Here is a 16,839-nt window from a genome sequence, read left to right as displayed (position 1 = left end):
CTATGAAATAAGTAAAACATCAATACAGTATTTGTTTTCCTTTTTTTGTTAAAATTCTGTGCTTTTTTAGCATTAAGGTTAAAAAGAACACCTAAAACATTGGTAACAAATTCCTAAAATCACATTTTGATTTAAAGTTAGGACACAAAAACACAAAGAAATTTCCCAAACTTTAAATTTGCCCCAAAAGTTCAATGTCAGAAGTGGGATTTGAACCCACGCCTCCAACTGGAGACCAGAATTCCCAAGCAGGGAAGGTGTGACCTTGAGTCTGGCGCCTTAGACCGCTCGGCCATCCTGACACATGACAACAATCACTTACTGTACAATATCTGCTCTCAAGTGTTGATGTGCCGCTTTTTACCTGCCAGAATCCCACTTCTGACTTTAAACTTTTTGTTGTCAATAATAAATCATGATTTAAAATCAGTTCAAAATTGTGTTACCTTGTATAAAAAAAGGATTAAATTAATATACAAATTAATTAAACAGGAAGTGAGGATGCTGGTGTGTTGCTAAATGTTTATATACTACATTAAAACAGATCAGAATAATACTTTAAAAAAGTAATTCATTTTAGTTACTTGTTGATTTACTAAAATAGTAACTATATCACCAACGGAATTACTTTTTAATAAATGTAATTACTTAGTAGTAAAAGTAATGAATGCGCTAGTTAATAAAAAATAATTTAAGAGACGTTTCATGAGAGCAGAGTGATTGATTGAAGCCAAAAAGTTAGCATACAATGCTATCATGCTAACATTATGTTGTTATCATGGGAACAGATAGCATACTTCCAAGATGAAGACATCTGGCCCTTTTGCCGCACAGAATTAAAAGCAGACACTAGCAAAAGCGAATGCTAACGACTCTAGCTCCATTACATTAAGATAGCGCGTACAAATACGCATGAAAACGCTCCTACAGACATCAAACATGGGACGCTTTAGTAAATAAGAATTGTTTTAGTTATATTGTAAATCTCACAAACGTTGATTGGAGTGATGGATGAAAAAAAACCGCTATGGTCGGCTAGAAGAAGGAACAGCACTTGTACTTCCGGTTAAAAGCTTAGTCTAACCAGAAGGACAATGCAGCACAACACACAAAGTTTATTTCAGTCATATCATCTTCTTTTTGTCACTGATAAATGACACATGTCCCTGGTGTAGTTACGGCCATGACAAGCTCATGTTTTTGAGGCTGAACACAAGGAGGATGAGCAACAAGCCCCAGAAGCTGAGTGCTAAACAGGTGCCACTTTAGTATCAGCAGTATTGTCAAGTGCTAAACATCCAAACTAACTATAACAAACCAAAATTAAAAAAATCACTTACTGTACAAGCAAAACTTATAATCAACAAATGGATCTTAAGTTGATTTAGAGATTTAAAAGTTGAAAGTTTAAAAAAAAAATGTATGACTTATTTTAACACTTTTATGAGTGGGACCCTTTTGGATCCCCGAGAATTTTAGTGTGATTTTGTAAACTGTAATTGCTCAAAAAATAAGAAATTAATAAAAATCAATGTTGTTATGATTTATTGACCTATTGAAGGCTCCAATTACTTCACATCAAATATTCCACTTTTAAGGGGAAATATTGCATATTTTGTGTGTTTGCCATAAAAAAAACTATTTTTTTTAATGACAAAAACAGAATTAAACAAACAAAAAATATATAAAAACGTATAATCGACAAATGGATCTGAACTTGATGTACAGATTTAAATGTTAAAAGTTTTTTTTTTTTTTAAATGTATGACTTATTGTAACACTTTTTTTGGATCCCTGAAAATTTTAGTGTGATTTTTTTTTTTTTTTTTAACCGTCATTGCTCCAAAAAAAATTATTAATCAAAATCAATGTTGTTATAAATTATTGACCTATTGAAGGCTCCAATTACTTCACATCAAATATTCCACTTTTGGGGGAAAATATTGCATATATTTTGTGTGTTTGCCATAAAAAACTAAGTTTTGGGGGTTTTTTTATGACAAAAAAGAACATACAAACTAACCATAATAAACCAAAATAAAACAATCACTTACTGTACAACGTCTGCTCTCAGTTGTTGATGTGCTGCTTCTTAACTGTCAGGATGGCCGAGTGGTCTAAGGCGCCAAACTCAAGGTCACACCTTCCCTGGTTGGGAATTCTGGTCTCCAGTTGGAGGCGTGGGTTCAAATCCCACTTCTGACATTGAACTTTTGGGGCCAAGTTAAAGTTTGGAGAATAAGACCAACTTCCTGTCATATGTCAGAATTTCACCGTCTATTTCTTTGAGTTTGTTGTGTCCTAAAATATTTCAATTCTTAGCAGTTTTTACAGAAAGTTGTGTCAAAAATTGCAATGATTTTGAAGCATATTTATTTTTTCATTAACTTTAAATCAAAATGTGATTTTAGGAATGTGTTCCCAATGTTTTAGGTGTTCTTTTTAACATTAATCTAAAAAAGCACAGGATTTTCACCATAAAAAAAAGGAAAAATAATTTTAAAAAATAAATAAATTTAAAAAAAAAAAAATATATATATATATATATATATATATATATATATATATATATATATATATATATATATATATATACATATATATATATATATATATATATATATACATATATATATATATATATATATATATATATATATATATATATATATATATATATATATATATATATATATATATATATATACATATCAGAATCAGAATCAGAATAGTTTTATCACAACTGAGAGCAGATATTGTACAGTAAGTGTATGGTTTCACATGTCAGGATGGCCGAGCGGTCTAAGGCGCCAGACTCAAGGTCACACCTTCCCTGCTTGGGAATTCTGGTCTCCAGTTGGAGGCGTGGGTTCAAATCCCACTTCTGACATTGAACTTTTGGGGCCAAGTTAAAGTTTGGAGAATAAGACCAACTTCCTGTCATATGTCAGAATTTCACCGTCTATTTCTTTGTGTTTGTTGTGTCCTAAAATAATTCAACTCGCAGCAGTTTTTACAGAAAGTTGTGTCAAAAGTTGCAATGATTTTGAAGCATATTTATTTTTTCATTAACTTTAAATCAAAATGTGATTTTAGGAATGTGTTCCCAATGTTGTAGGTGTTCTTTTTAACCTTAATCTCAAAAAGCACAGGATTTTCACACAAAAAAAAAGGAAAACAAATATTGTATTGATGTTTTACTTATTTTATACTGCACAGACTTAAAAGTAGACCCTCGACACTATAACTATTTTTCTATGACAAAAATGTAATTAAAAAAATATATATATACAAAAACTTATAATCGACGTGTGTATCTTAAGTTGATTTAGCGATTTAAAAGTTGAAAGTAAAAAAAAAAAAATGTATGTCTTATTGTAACACTTTTATGAGTGAGACCCTTTTGGATCCCCGAGAATTTTAGTGCGATTATTTTTTTTTAATCTGTCATTGCTCAAAAAATAATAGAGAACCAAAATCAATGTTGTTATAAATTATTGACCTATTTAAGACTCCAATTACTTCAAAACAAATATTCCACTTTTAGGGGGAAATATCGAATATTTTGTGTTTGCCATAAAAAATTAAAAAATATGAAAAAAATAGAATTAAACAAAAAATACATAAAAACTTATAATTGACATATGGATCTGAAGTTGATCTAGAGATTTAAATGTTAAAAGTTAAAAGAAGAAAAAAAAAACTTATTTTAACACTTTTAGGAGTGGGACCCTTTTTAGATCTACGAGAATTTTAGCGGATTTTTATTTTTTTTAAACTGTCATTGCTCAAAAAATAATAATGAATCAAAATCAATGTTGTTATGAATTATTGACTTATTCAAGGCTCCAATTACTTCACATCAAATATTACACTTTTGGGGGGAAATACTGCATATATTATTTATGTTTGCCAGAAAAAAAATAAGTTTTGGGGTTTTTTTATGACAAAAAAGAACATACCAACTAACCATAATAAACCAAAATAAAACAATCACTTACTGTACAAAGTCTGCTCTCAGTTGTTGATGTGCTGCTTCTTAACTGTCAGGATGGCCGAGCGGTCTAAGGTGCCAGACTCAAGGTCACACCTTCCCTGCTTGGGAATTCTGGTCTCCAGTTGGAGGCGTGGGTTCAAATCCCACTTCAGACATTGTGCTTTTGGGGCAAAATCAAGGTTTGGAAAATAAGAGCAACTTCCTGTCATATGATAGAATTGCGCCCTCATTTTCGTTGTGTTTGTTGTGTCCTAACTTTAAATCAAAATGTGATTTTAGGAATTTGTTCCCAATGTTTTAGGTGTTCTTTTTCACTTTAATCTGAAAAAGCACAGAATTTTAACAAAAAAAGGAAAACAAATACTGCATTGACGTTTTACTTATTTTATACTGCACACACTTAAAAGTAGACACTCGACACTAGAAACAATTTTTCTATGACAAAAATAGAATTTAAAAAACTAAAAAATATACAAAAACGTATAATCGACACGTGTATTTTAAGTTGATTTAGCGATTTAAAAGTTGAAAGTAAAAAAAAAATGTATGACTTATTTTAACACTTTTATGAGTGGGACCCTTTTGGATCCCTGAGAATTTTAGTGTGATTTTTTTTTTTTTAAACTGTCATTGCTCAAAAAATAATAATGAATCAAAATCAATGTTGTTATGAATTACTGACCTATTTAGGGCTCCAATAACTTCACATCAAATATTCCACTTTTAGGGGAAAATATCGAATATATTGTGTGTTTGCCATAAAAAACTTTTTTTTTATGAGAAAAATAGAATTAATCAAACAAAAAATAGATACAAACGTATAATCGACAAATGGATCTGGAGTTGATCTAGAGAGTTAAATGTTAAAAGTTAAAATAAAAAACAAATGTATGACTTATTTTCACACTTTTATGAGTGGGAATACATATTGTGTGTGTTTGCCATTAAAAAAACATTTTTTTTAATAACAAAAATAGAATTAAAAAACAAAAAAATATATAAAAACTTAAAATCGACAAATGGATCGTAAGTTGCTTTAGCGATTTAAATATTTGAAAGTAAAAACCTCTTCATGATGTAGTTGAATAGCCCTGAAATAGGAAGAGACAACATCACACAGCAAACAACATGTAAACACACTACTACTACTACTACTACTACTACTATGAAGGAAAAGGATTAAAAAGTAATTCCGTTGGTGATTTAGTTACTATTTTTGTAAAGTAACTATAATGAATTACTTTTTTAAAGTATTTTTTCCGATCACTTGTAATGTAGTATATAAACATTTAGCAACACACCAGCATCCTCACATCCTATTTAAATTAATCTATATATTCATTTAATTATTTTTTTTTTATACAAGGTAACACAATTTTGAACTGATTTTAGGAATGTGTTGCCAATGTTTTAGGTGTTCTTTTTAACCTTAATCTCAAGAAGCACAGGATTTTAACAACAAAAAAAGTAAAACACATACTTTATTGATGTTTTACTTATTTTATACTGCACGGTCTTAAGTAGACACTCGACACTAAAAACAATTTTTGTATGACAAAAATATAATTAAAAAAGCAAAAAATATACAAAAACTTATAATCGACAAATATATCTTAAGTTGATTTAGCGATTTCAAAGTTGAAAGTTAAAAAAAAAATGTATAACTTATTTCAACACTTTCATGAGTGGGACCCTTTTGGATCCTGAAAATTTGAGTGTGATTTTTTTTTAAACAGTCATTGCTCAAAAAATAATAAAGAATCAAAATCAATGTTGTTATGAATTATTGACCTATTGAAGGCTCCAATTACTTCACATCAAATATTCGACTTTTAGGGGGAAATTCTGCATATGTTGTGTGTTTGCCATTAAAAAAAACTTTTTTTTTCAATGACAAAAATAGAATTAAAAAAACAAAAAACATATAAAGACTTAAAATCGACAAATGGATCTAAAGTTGATTTAGAGAATTAAAAGTTCAAAGTAAAAAAAAAAATTAATATACGACTTATTTTAACACTAATATGAGTGGGACCCTTTTGGATCCCCGAGAATATTGGTGTGATTTTATTATTTTTTTTAAACTGTCATTGCTCAAAAAATAATAATGAATCAAAATCCATGTTGGTATAAATTATTGACATATTGAAGGCTCCAATTACTTCAAATCAAATATTCCACTTTTAGGGGGAAATATTGCATATTTTGTGTGTTTTCCATCCAAAAATAAATAAATTTATTGACAAAAATAGAATTAAAAAACAAAAAAAATATTAAAACTTAAAATCGACAAATGGAACTTAAGTTGATTTACAGATTTAAAAGTTGAAAGTAAAAAAAAAAATGCATGAATTATTTTAACACTTTTGTGAGTGGGACCCTTTTGGATCCCCGAGAATTTTAGTGTGATTTTTTTTTTTTTAACTGTCATTGCTGAAAAAATAATAATGGATCAAAATTAATGTTGTTATAAATTATTGACATATTGAAAGCTCCAATTATTTCACATCAAATATTCCACTTTTAGGGGGAAATTCTGCATATTTTGTGTGTTTTCCATCCAAAAAAAAACAATTTTTTTAATGACAAAAATAGAATTAAAAAAACAAAAAACATATACTAACTTAGAACCGACAAATGGATCTAAAGTTGATTTAGAGAATTAAAAGTTAAAAGTAAAAACAATTATTAATATATGACTTATTTTAACACTTTTATGAGTGGGACCCTTTTGGATCCCCGAAAATATTTGTGTGATTTTATTTATTTTTTAAACTGTCATTGCTCAAAAAATAATAACGAATCAAAATCAATGTTGGTATAAATTATTGACCTATTGAAGGCTCCAATTACTTCACATCAAATATTCCACTTTTAGGGGGAAATATTGCATATTTTGTGTGTTTGCCATTAAAAAAAACTTTTTTTTTCAATGACAAAAATAAAATTAAAAAAACAAAAAACATATAAAAACTTAAAATCGACAAATGGATCTAAAGTTGATTTAGAGAATTAAAAGTTCAAAGTAAAAAAAAAATTAATATACGACTTATTTTAACACTTTTATGAGTGGGACCCTTTTGGATCCCCGAGAATATTAGTGGGGTTTTAATTATTTTTTAAACTGTCATTGCTCAAAAAATAATAATGAATCAAAATCCATGTTGGTATAAATTATTGACATATTGAAGGCTCCAATTACTTCAAATCTAATATTCCACTTTTAGGGGAAAATATTGCATATTTTGTGTGTTTTCTATCCAAAAATAAATAAATGTATTGACAAAAATAGAATTAAAAAACAAAAAAAATATTAAAACTTAAAACCGACAAATGGAACTTAAGTTGATTTACAGATTTAAAAGTTGAAAGTAAAAAAAAAAATGCATGAATTATTTTAACACTTTTATGAGTGGGACCCTTTTGGATCCCCGAGAATTTTAGTGTGATTTTTTTTTTTTAACTTCATTGCTGAAAAAATAATAATGAATCAAAATGTATGTTGTTATAAATTATTGACATATTGAAGGCTCCAATTACTTCACATCAAATATTCCACTTTTGGGGGAAAATACTGCATATTTTGTGTGTTTGCCATAAAAAACTAAGTTTTGGGGGGTTATTTATGACAAAAAAGAACATACAAACTAAACATAATAAACCAAAATAAAACAATCACTTACTGTACAAAGTCTGCTCTCAGTTGTTGATGTGCTGCCTCTTAACTGTCAGGATGGCCGAGTGGTCTAAGGCGCCAGACTCAAGGTCACACCTTCCCTGCTTGGGAATTCTGGTCTCCAGTTGGAGGCGTGGGTTCAAATCCCACTTCTGACATTGAACTTTTGGGGCCAAGTTAAAGTTTGGAGAATAAGACCAACTTCCTGTCATATGTCAGAATTGCATTGTGTTTGTTGTGTCCTAAAATACTTCAATTTCGCAGCAGTTTTTACAGAAAGTTGTGTCAAAAATTGCAATGATTTTGAAGCATATTTCTTTTTTCATTAACTTTAAATCAAAATGTGATTTTAGGAATTTGTTCCCAGTTTTAGGTGTTTTTTTTAACCTTAATCTCAAAAAGCACATGATTTTAACAAAAAAAGGAAAACCAATACTGTATAAATGTTTTACTTATTTTATATTGCACAGACTTAAAAGTAGACACTTGACACTAGAAACAATTTATACAAAAACGTATAATCGACACGTGTATCTTAAGTTGATTTAGCAATTTTAAAAGTTGGAAGTAAAAAAAAAATGTATTCATTATTTTAACACTTTTATGAGTGGGACCCTTTTGGATCCTAGAAAATTTTAGAGTGATTTATTTTATTTTTTTTTACTATCATTGCTCAAAAAATAATAATGAATCATAATAAATGTTGTTATGAATTATTGACCTATTGAAGGCTCCAATTACTTCACATCAAATATTCCACTTTTAGGGGGAAATTACTGCATATTTTGTGTGTTTGCCATAAAAAAAAATGTTTAGGACAAAAGTAGAATTTAAAAAAAATAAAATTATATATATATATAAAACTTTTTTGAAACTGTGGCCCTCTTCATGATGTAGTTGAATAGCCCTGAAATAGGAAGAGACAACATCACACAGCAAACAACATGTAAACACACTACCACTACTACTACTACTACTATGAGGGAATAATGAATAACAAATGTTTGTTTGTGGACAAGGAGACTACAGCCATTCAATCTCAGGGTAAGAGAATTTCAAAGATTTCAAACTTTGCCCTGAAACTTCATTGTCAGAAGTGGGATTTGAACCCACGCCTCCAAATGGAGACCAGAATTCCCAAGCAGGGAAGGTGTGACCTTGAGTCTGGCGCCTTAGACCACTCGGCCATCCTGACATATGACTACCACCTAGTGTATGACCTAGTAACCAGGCAGCATCTACATGTTAGAGACGTTGACGTATGATGATAATATCTCATGGTTTCTCATCTACCAAGAAAATATACTGCAAAGTTAAAATTTGGAAAATAAGAGCAACTTCCTGTCATATGTCAGAATTTCCCCGTCTATTTCTTTGTGTTTGTTGTGTCCTAAAATACTTCAATTCGCAGCAGTTTTTACAAAAAGTTGTGTCAAAAGTTGCAATGATTTGGATAGAATATATAAAATAAAAAAAAATTAAAATTAAAAATATTAAAATAAATAAAAATGTATATATATATATATATATATATATATATATATATATATATATATATATATATATATATATATATATATATATATATATATATATATATATATAAAAATATACATACATATATATGTATATATATATATACATATATATATACATATATATATATATATATATATATATATATATATATATATATATATATATATATATATATATATATATATATATATATATATATATATATATAAATATACATACATATATATATATATATGTATATATATATATATATATATATATATATATATATATATACATATATATATATATATATATATATATATATATATAAATATACATTTATATATATATATATATATATATATATATATATATATACATACATATATATATATATATATATATATATATATATATATATATATATATATAATATATATATACATAGAATCAGAATCAGAATAGTTTTATTGCAACTGAGAGCAGATATTGTACAGTAAGTGAACATAGTCACATGTCAGGATGGCCGAGCGGTCTAAGGCGCCAGACTCAAGGTCACACCTTCCCTGCTTGGGAATTCTGGTCTCCAGTTGGAGGCGTGGGTTCAAATCCCACTTCTGACACTGTCCTTTTGCCGCACAGACTGAAAAGTAGACACTAGGTGGCAGCAAAAGCACATAACAAACACAGCTGAGCTTAAATGCAGCTTCATGTCATATTTAGTTAGCTTCTTCATGTTGTTAACTAGCTGCACACGCTGGAACTTTCTGACGAAACAACCACGTTTTGATGTCCGGCCCCTGAGTGTTTGGTTCTTGAAACTGTGGCCCTCTTCATGATGTAGTTGAATAGCCCTGAAATAGGAAGAGACAACATCATACAGCAAACAACATGTAAACACACTACCACTACTACTACTACTACTATGAGGGAATAATGAATAACAAATCAAGGAAGTGACAAGCTTTCAATACTACAATGTCTTGTTTGTGGACAAGGAGACTACAGACATTCAATCTCAGGGTAAGAGAATTCAGATTTCAAACTTTGCCCTAAAACTTCATTGTCAGAAGTGGGATTTGAACCCACGCCTCCAACTGGAGACCAGAATTCCCAAGCAGGGAAGGTGTGACCTTGAGTCTGGCGCCTTAGACCGCTCGGTCATCCTGACATATTGCCCGAATTGCATTTATGACCTGGTAAACATGCAGCATTTACATGATAGACATGTTGAAGTGTGATGATCATATCTCATGGTTTCTCATTTACCAAGAAAAATGACTGCTAAAGATGGTTGTCAACACTTGAAGATGGACACACACTTTTCAAGTGTAAAACATACACGGAGAATGTCTGAAACTTGTGGACGAGAGAGCAGACAGACATCTGTCTCCATCTTGAAAGTATGCTAATTGTTCCCATGATAACAACCTAATGTTAGCATGCTAGCATTTTATGCTAACTTTTTGGCTTCAATCAATCACTCCACCGACACTCTCCCAACCAACACGCACTCTGCTCTCATGAAACATCTCTTAAATTATTTTTTTTTTAAACTAGCGCATTCATAACTTTTACTAGTAATTAATTACATTCATTAAAAAGTAATTCCGTTGGTAATTTAGTTACTATTTTGGTAAAGCAACAAGTAACTATAATGAATTACTTTTTTAAAGTATTTTTTCCGATCAGTTGTATTGTAGTATATAAACATTTAGCAACACACCAGCATCCTCACTTCCTATTTCAATTAATTTATATAGTCATTAATCCTTTTTTTATACAAGGTAACACCATTTTGAACTGATTTTAAATCATTCATAATAATTGATAACAAAAAGTATAATGTCAGAAGTGGGATTCTGACAGGTAAAAAGCGGCACATCAACAACTGAGAGCAGAAATTGTACAGTAAGTGATTGTTGTCACATGTCAGGATGGCCGAGCGGTCTAAGGCGCCAGACTCAAGGTCACACCTTCCCTGCTTGGGAATTCTGGTCTCCAGTTGGAGGCGTGGGTTCAAATCCCACTTCTGACACTGAAATTTTGGGGCAAAATCAAAGTTTAGAAAATAAGAGCAACTTCCTGTCATATGATAGAATTGCGCCCTCATTTTCTTTGTGTTTGTTGTGTCCTAACTTTGAATCAAAATGTGATTTTAGGAATGTGTTCCCAATGTTTTAGGTGTTCTTTTTCACTTGAATCTGAAAAAGCACAGAATTTTAACAAAAAAAGGAAAACAAATACTGTATTGATGTTTTACTTATTTTATACTGCACACACTTAAAAGTAGACACTCGACACTAGAAACAATTTTTCTATGACAAAAATAGAATTTAAAAAACTAAAAAATATACAAAAACTTATAATCGACACATGGATCTTAAGTTGATTTAGCGATTTAAAAGTTGAAAGTAAAAAAAAAAATGTATGACTTATTTTAACACTTTTATCAGTGGGACCCTTTTGGATCCCCGAAAATTTCAGTGTGATTTTTTTTTTTTAAACTGTCATTGCTCAAAAAATAATAGTGAACCAAAATCAATGTTGTTATAAATTATTGACCTGTTTAAGACTCCAATTACTTCACATCAAATATTCCACTTTTAGGGGAAAATATCGAATATTTTGTGTTTGCCATAAAAAATTAAAAAATATGACAAAAATAGAATTAATCAAACAAAAAATATGTAAAAACTTATAATTGACAAATGGATCCGAAGTTGATCTAGAGATTTAAATGTTAAAAGTTTTAAAAAAAAATTAAAAAAAAGACTTATTTTAACACTTTTATGAGTCGGACCCTTTTGGATCCCCGAGAATTTTAGCTGATTTTTTTTTTTTTAAACTGTCATTGCTCAAAAAATAATAATGAATAAAAGTCAATGTTGTTATGAATTATTGACTTATTGAAGGCTCCAATTACTTCACATCAAATATTCCACTTTTGGGGGGAAATACTGCATATATATTATTTATGTTTGCCAGAAAAAACTAAGTTTTGTGGGGTTTTTTATGACAAAAAAGAACATACAAACTAACCATAATAAACCAAAATAAAACAATCACATACTGTACAAAGTCTGCTCTCAGTTGTTGATGTGCTGCTTCTTAACTGTCAGGATGGCCGAGCGGTCTAAGGCGCCAGACTCAAGGTCACACCTTCCCTGCTTGGGAATTCTGGTCTCCAGTTGGAGGCGTGGGTTCAAATCCCACTTCTGACACTGGCCCTTTTGCCGCACAGACTGAAAAGTAGACACTAGGTGGCAGCAAAAGCACATAACAAACACAGCTGAGCTAAAATGCAGCTTCATGTCATATTTAGTTAGCTTCTTTATGTTGTTAACTAGCTGCACACGCTGGAACTTTCTGACGAAACATCCACATTTTGATGTGCGGTCCCTGAGTGTTTGGCTCTTGAAACTGTGGCCCTCTTCATGATGTAGTTGAATAGCCCTGAAATAGGAAGAGACAACATCACACAGCAAACAACATGTAAACACACTACCACTACTACTACTACTACTATGAGGGAATAATGAATAACAAATCAAGGAAGTGACAAGGTTTCAATACTACAATATCCTGTTTGTGGACAAGGAGACTACAGCCATTCAATCTCAGGGTAAGAGAATTCAAAACAGATTTCAAACTTTACCCTAAAACTTCAGTGTCAGAAGTGGGATTTGAACCCACGCCTCCAACTGGAGACCAGAATTCCCAAGCAGGGAAGGTGTGACCTTGAGTCTGGCGCCTTAGACCACTCGGCCATCCTGACATATGGCCTAAATTGCATGTATGACCTGGTAAACATGCAGCATCTACATGATAGACATGTTGAAGTGTGATGATCATATCTCATGGTTTCTCATTTACCAAGAAAAATGACTGCTAAAGATGGTTGTCAACAGTTGAAGATGGACACACACTTTTCAAGTGTAAAACATACACGGAGAATGTCTGAAACTTGTGGACGACAGAGCAGACAGACATCTGTCTCCATCTTGGAAGTATGCTAACTGTTCCCATGATAACAATCTAATGTTAGCATGCTAGCATTTTATGCTAACTTTTTGGCTTCAATCAATCACTCCACCGACACTCTTTCAACCAACACGCACTCTGCTCTCATGAAGCATCTCTTAATTTTTATTTTTTTTAAACTAGCGCATTCATAACTTTTACTAGTAATTAATTACATTTATTAAAAAGTAATTCCGTTGGTAATTTAGTTACTATTTTGGTAAAGCAACAAGTAACTATAATGAATTACTTTTTTAAAGTATTTTTCCGATCAGTTGTATTGTAGTATATAAACATTTAGCAACACACCAGCATCCTCACTTCCTGTTTCAATTAATTTATATAGTCATTAATCCTTTTTTTTATACAGGGTAACACAATTTTGAACTGATTTTAAATCATTCATAATAATTGATAACAAAAAGTATAATGTCAGAAGTGGGATTCTGACAGGTAAAAAGCGGCACATCAACAACTGAGAGCAGAAATTGTACAGTAAGTGATTGTTGTCACATGTCAGGATGGCCGAGCGGTCTAAGGCGCCAGACTCAAGGTCACACCTTCCCTGCTTGGGAGTTCTGGTCTCCAGTTGGAGGCGTGGGTTCAAATCCCACTTCTGACACTGAAATTTTGGGGCAAAATCAAAGTTTAGAAAATAAGAGCAACTTCCTGTCATGTGATAGAATTGCGCCATCATTTTCTTTGTATTTTTTGTGTCCTAAATTTGAATCAAAATGTGATTTTAGGAATGTGTTCCCAATGTTTTAGGTGTTCTTTTTAACTTGAATCTGAAAAAGCACAGAATTTTAACAAAAAAAGGAAAACAAATACTGTATTGATGTTTTACTTATTTTATACTGCACACACTTAAAAGTAGACACTCGACACTAGAAACAATTTTTCTATGACAAAAATAGAATTTAAAAAACTAAAAAATATACAAAAACGTATAATCGACACATGGATCTTAAGTTGATTTAGCGATTTAAAAGTTGAAAGTAAAAAAAAAATGTATGACTTATTTTAACACTTTTATGAGTGGGACCCTTTTGGATCCCTGAGATATTTTGTGGGATTTTTTTTTTTTTAACTGTCATTGCTCAAAAAATAATAATTAATCAAAATCAATGTTGTTTTAAATTATTGACCTATTGAGGCTTCAATAACTTCCAATCAAATATTCCACTTTTAGGGGAAAATATCGAATATATTGTGTGTTTGCCATAAAAATAAAAAAAATTTATGAGAAAAATAGAATTAATCAAACAAAAAATAGATACAAACGTATAATCGACGAATGGATCTGAAGTTGATCTAGAGAGTTAAATGTTAAAAGTTAAAATTAAAAAACAAATGTACGACTTATTTTAACACTTTTATGAGTGGGAATACATATTGTGTGTGCTTGCCATAAAAAAAACAATTTTTTTAATGACAAAAATAGAATTTAAAAAACAAAAAAATATATAAAAACTTAAAATCGACAAATGGATCGTAAGATGCTTTAGCGATTTAAAAATTTGAAAGTAAAAACCTCTTCATGATGTAGTTGAATAGCCCTGAAATAGGAAGAGACAACATCACACAGCAAACAACATGTAAACACACTACCACTACTACTACTACTACTATGAGGGAATAATGAATAACAAATATTTTGTTTGTGGACAAGGAGACTACAGCCATTCAATCTTAGGGTAAGAGAATTTCAAAGATTTCAAACTTTGCCCTAAAACTTCAATGTCAGGGATTTGAACCCACGCCTCCAACTGGAGACCAGAATTCCCAAGCAGGGAAGGTGTGACCTTGAGTCTGGCGCCTTAGACCGCTCGGCCATCCTGACATATGACTACTACCTAGTGTATGACCTAGTAACCAGGCAGCATCTACATGTTAGAGATGTGTGTAACTAGCTGTGATGATAATATCTCATGGTTTCTCATTTACCAAGAAAATATACTGCAAAGTTAAAGTTTGGAAAATAAGACCAACTTCCTGTCATCTGTCAGAATTTCCCCGTCTATTTCTTTGTGTTTGTTGTGTCCTAAAATACTTCAATTCGCAGCAGTTTTTACAGAAAGTTGTCAAAAGTTGCAATAATTTGGATGGAATATAAAAAAAAAAATTTAAAATTTAAAAAAATAATAATTTTAAAAAAATATATATATATCAGAATCAGAATCAGAATAGTTTTATTGCAACTGAGAGCAGATATTGTACAGTAAGTGAATATTGTCATATGTCAGGATGGCCGAGCGGTCTAAGGCGCCAGACTCAAGGTCACACCTTCCCTGCTTGGGAATTCTGGTCTCCAGTTGGAGGCGTGGGTTCAAATCCCACTTCTGACACTGACCCTTTTGCCGAACAGACTAAAAAGTAGACACTAGGTGGCAGCAAAAGCACATAACAAACACAGCTGAGCTTAAATGCAGCTTCATGTCATATTTAGTTAGCTTCTTCATGTTGTTAACTAGCTGCACACGCTGGAACTTTATGACGAAACAACCACATTTTGATGTCCGGCCCCTGAGTGTTTGGCTCTTGAAACTGTGGCCCTCTTCATGATGTAGTTGAATAGCCCTGAAATAGGAAGAGACAACATCACACAGCAAACAACATGTAAACACACTACCACTACTACTACTACTACTATGAGGGAATAATGAATAACAAATCAAGGAAGTGACAAGGTTTCAATACTACAATATCTTGTTTGTGGACAAGGAGACTACAGACATTCAATCTCAGGGTAAGAGAATTCAAAACAGATTTCAAACTTTGCCCTAAAACTTCAGTGTCAGAAGTGGGATTTGAACCCACGCCTCCAACTGGAGACCAGAATTCCCAAGCAGGGAAGGTGTGATCTTGAGTCTGGCGCCTTAGACCACTCGGCCATCCTGACATGTGGCCTCATTTGCATGTATGACCTGGTAAACATGCAGCATCTACATGATAGACATGTTGAGGTGTGATGATCATATCTCATGGTTTCTCATTTACCAAGAAAAATGACTGCTAAAGATGGTTGTCAACAGTTGAAGATGGACACACACTTTTCAAGTGTAAAACATACACGGAGAATGTCTGAAACTTGTGGACGACAGAGCAGACACACAGCTGTCTCCATCTTGAAAGTATGCTAACTGTTCCCATGATAACAACCTAATGTTAGCATGCTAGCATTTTATGCTAACTTTTTGGCTTCAATCAATCACTCCACCGACACTCTTTCAACCAACACGCACTCTGCTCTCATGAAACATCTCTTAAATTATTATTTTTTTAAATTAGCACATTCAGAACTTTTACTAGTAATTAATTACATTTATTAAAAAGTCATTCCGTTGGTAATTTAGTTACTATTTTGGTAAAGCAACAAGTAACTATAATGAATTACTTTTTTAAAGTATTTTTTCCGATCAGTTGTATTGTAGTATATAAACATTTAGCAACACACCAGCATCCTCACTTCCTATTTCAATTAATTTATATAGTCATTAATCCTTTTTTTATACAAGGTAACACCATTTTGAACTGATTTTAAATCATTCATAATAATTGATAACAAAAAGTATAATGTCAGAAGTGGGATTCTGGCAGGTAAAATGCGGCACATCAACAA

The 16,839-nt window shown here is 31.2% G+C and overlaps 14 non-coding genes across 14 annotated transcripts; 9 read left to right on the top strand and 5 right to left on the bottom strand.

Moving 5' to 3' along the window:
* Positions 1-195: 195 nt before the first annotated feature.
* Positions 196-302, bottom strand: trnal-caa (transfer RNA leucine (anticodon CAA)). Its single transcript has 2 exons — positions 265-302; positions 196-241 (listed from the first exon to the last, which is right to left on the bottom strand). It is a non-coding gene; the product is annotated as a tRNA-Leu (tRNA).
* A 1,796-nt stretch (positions 303-2,098) lies between these two features.
* Positions 2,099-2,205, top strand: trnal-caa (transfer RNA leucine (anticodon CAA)). The gene is made up of 2 exons: positions 2,099-2,136; positions 2,160-2,205. It is a non-coding gene; the product is annotated as a tRNA-Leu (tRNA).
* Positions 2,206-2,783: 578 nt separating this feature from the next.
* On the top strand, positions 2,784-2,890 carry trnal-caa (transfer RNA leucine (anticodon CAA)). Its single transcript has 2 exons — positions 2,784-2,821; positions 2,845-2,890. It is a non-coding gene; the product is annotated as a tRNA-Leu (tRNA).
* A 1,155-nt stretch (positions 2,891-4,045) lies between these two features.
* Positions 4,046-4,152, top strand: trnal-caa (transfer RNA leucine (anticodon CAA)). Its single transcript has 2 exons — positions 4,046-4,083; positions 4,107-4,152. It is a non-coding gene; the product is annotated as a tRNA-Leu (tRNA).
* Positions 4,153-7,724: 3,572 nt separating this feature from the next.
* Positions 7,725-7,831, top strand: trnal-caa (transfer RNA leucine (anticodon CAA)). The gene is made up of 2 exons: positions 7,725-7,762; positions 7,786-7,831. It is a non-coding gene; the product is annotated as a tRNA-Leu (tRNA).
* A 930-nt stretch (positions 7,832-8,761) lies between these two features.
* trnal-caa (transfer RNA leucine (anticodon CAA)) lies at positions 8,762-8,868 on the bottom strand. The gene is made up of 2 exons: positions 8,831-8,868; positions 8,762-8,807 (listed from the first exon to the last, which is right to left on the bottom strand). It is a non-coding gene; the product is annotated as a tRNA-Leu (tRNA).
* Positions 8,869-9,710: 842 nt separating this feature from the next.
* trnal-caa (transfer RNA leucine (anticodon CAA)) lies at positions 9,711-9,817 on the top strand. The gene is made up of 2 exons: positions 9,711-9,748; positions 9,772-9,817. It is a non-coding gene; the product is annotated as a tRNA-Leu (tRNA).
* Positions 9,818-10,258: 441 nt separating this feature from the next.
* Positions 10,259-10,365, bottom strand: trnal-caa (transfer RNA leucine (anticodon CAA)). The gene is made up of 2 exons: positions 10,328-10,365; positions 10,259-10,304 (listed from the first exon to the last, which is right to left on the bottom strand). It is a non-coding gene; the product is annotated as a tRNA-Leu (tRNA).
* A 760-nt stretch (positions 10,366-11,125) lies between these two features.
* trnal-caa (transfer RNA leucine (anticodon CAA)) lies at positions 11,126-11,232 on the top strand. Its single transcript has 2 exons — positions 11,126-11,163; positions 11,187-11,232. It is a non-coding gene; the product is annotated as a tRNA-Leu (tRNA).
* Positions 11,233-12,311: 1,079 nt separating this feature from the next.
* Positions 12,312-12,418, top strand: trnal-caa (transfer RNA leucine (anticodon CAA)). The gene is made up of 2 exons: positions 12,312-12,349; positions 12,373-12,418. It is a non-coding gene; the product is annotated as a tRNA-Leu (tRNA).
* A 447-nt stretch (positions 12,419-12,865) lies between these two features.
* On the bottom strand, positions 12,866-12,972 carry trnal-caa (transfer RNA leucine (anticodon CAA)). Its single transcript has 2 exons — positions 12,935-12,972; positions 12,866-12,911 (listed from the first exon to the last, which is right to left on the bottom strand). It is a non-coding gene; the product is annotated as a tRNA-Leu (tRNA).
* Positions 12,973-13,732: 760 nt separating this feature from the next.
* trnal-caa (transfer RNA leucine (anticodon CAA)) lies at positions 13,733-13,839 on the top strand. Its single transcript has 2 exons — positions 13,733-13,770; positions 13,794-13,839. It is a non-coding gene; the product is annotated as a tRNA-Leu (tRNA).
* Positions 13,840-15,458: 1,619 nt separating this feature from the next.
* On the top strand, positions 15,459-15,565 carry trnal-caa (transfer RNA leucine (anticodon CAA)). Its single transcript has 2 exons — positions 15,459-15,496; positions 15,520-15,565. It is a non-coding gene; the product is annotated as a tRNA-Leu (tRNA).
* A 447-nt stretch (positions 15,566-16,012) lies between these two features.
* Positions 16,013-16,119, bottom strand: trnal-caa (transfer RNA leucine (anticodon CAA)). The gene is made up of 2 exons: positions 16,082-16,119; positions 16,013-16,058 (listed from the first exon to the last, which is right to left on the bottom strand). It is a non-coding gene; the product is annotated as a tRNA-Leu (tRNA).
* Positions 16,120-16,839: the final 720 nt, after the last annotated feature.

This window comes from Entelurus aequoreus, linkage group LG02 (genome assembly GCF_033978785.1).
Source record: "Entelurus aequoreus isolate RoL-2023_Sb linkage group LG02, RoL_Eaeq_v1.1, whole genome shotgun sequence".
In the NCBI taxonomy this organism is placed as follows: domain Eukaryota; kingdom Metazoa; phylum Chordata; class Actinopteri; order Syngnathiformes; family Syngnathidae; genus Entelurus; species Entelurus aequoreus.
Note: the sequence above shows the minus strand (reverse complement) of the source record. Positions and strands in the feature narration are given on the sequence as shown.